Source organism: Dipodomys merriami, unplaced genomic scaffold, assembly GCF_024711535.1.
Source record: "Dipodomys merriami isolate MVZ:Mamm:240054 unplaced genomic scaffold, mDipMer1.0.p SCAF_188, whole genome shotgun sequence".
Lineage (NCBI taxonomy): Eukaryota > Metazoa > Chordata > Mammalia > Rodentia > Heteromyidae > Dipodomys > Dipodomys merriami.
The window spans coordinates 664499-666194 of NW_027203248.1; positions in this window are offsets into that span (position 1 = coordinate 664499).

Consider the following 1696-nt stretch of genomic DNA (forward strand, 5'->3'; position numbering starts at 1 on the left):
CAACAGGTAAAAATAAACTCATTCCCTTTATGAAAGATTGATGCAGAGATAGGCTTGTGACTCAGTTCTGGACTAATGAACCAGGAAAGGAAATGTGCCTAGGAGAACTTCTAGAAAGGGTCATTTCTTAAAGGGTCAGGACTAAATGTAGTATCTGGACCTGCTTCCACCCTTTTACCACTATAACAACAGACTTGAGATGGTGTTTAGCAGAGAAGAAAGAAGGAAGGTGGAGCCCTAATGTCATGACATGCCAATGAATTACCCTCATAGCAGATGGACTTTGATTTATGTTAGATCACGAACTATTTTGTCAAGGCATATGATAACTATGTTATCAGCTTATTGATAACCAATGTGCCATTACTGAGTGGTTTCCACCTTAACAATTTTTGACACTTTTATTATGGATAAAAATTGACAGCCCATTTTCATTTCAATTTGAATTTTCACTCTATTAGTAATATTGTTTTACACATTTTATAATGTTGACCTTAATATCGCTTCCATAAATTACTTCTCTTCCCTTTTGTCATTTTGCCATTGGAATAACTATTGATTTATAAGAGTCGTTTTTTTTTAAGTATAATGTATGTTAATCTTTTGTGTGTTTTATACCTTGCAAACATTTCTACTCATAGTGGTCTGTTGATTTTCTAAAAAAAATTTTCATATAGTCAAATCCATCTTTTTCTTTTCTGGTTTTTTAGCTTTGGTATTACAGGACGGTTTTCTATTTCAGTCTCATAAAACAAAATTATCCTATATTTCCTTTCAATATCTCCAAGCTTAGGTTTTATGGTCAGCTTTTTAACGTATCACTCATTTATGGTACAAGGTTGAATTCTAACTTTATTGTTCAGAATGAATAATCTTCCCAACACCTTTTTGAACATAAGTACTCTGCTAACTGAAATGCAATTTTTATCAAGAACTAAAGTCTCCTAAATTGATTTGTCTGTTCCTGAATTCTCTATTTTATATTACTAATCGATTTGTCAATTTTAGCACTAACCGCACACTCTTCCAACTATTAAACTTTGGAACCAAATTTTGATATCTGATAAAATGAGTTTCCTCTCGACTTACTAAAATGCTTCCCAGTTAATTCCTTGCTCTTTCTTCTCAGATTAGTTTTAGAATAAATGTATCAAATTATGGGCAATTCATTTGAGTTGCATTCAATTTCTAGACTCAGTTGTCATCTTTATAAGGCTAAGTAACTCTACTTGGGAAATGTCTCATTTTTCAAGGTCTGGTTTCTTGTTTGTTGTATTTGTTTTTGTTTTTGTGTGATGTTCCCAGAATCATTTTGTCTTTCTTTTTATTATTATTGTTATAGCCATTTTTTGGTTAGGTTGGTCATATCAGTATTTTTAGTGTATTATTTTGTGGTTATTGTAAATGTAATAGGGATTCTTAATCCTTTTCATTTTCTACTTAGGTACCCCTAAAATTTAGGGAAGCTATTAATTTGTGTGTGTTAATTTTGTCTCTTGTGTCCTTACTGGCCTAATATTATGTCAGTTGATTTGACTGTACTTTCTCACTAGAGGGTCATATCAAATATTGTTCTTTATTTGACTTACTGCATTGAACCTTGAAACTTTTAATCTGATACTAATATTGTGCTTTCCCCTTTTGTCAGCCTTTCCCATCCTTTTCTTTCCAAATTCAGTGTATATACATGTGATAT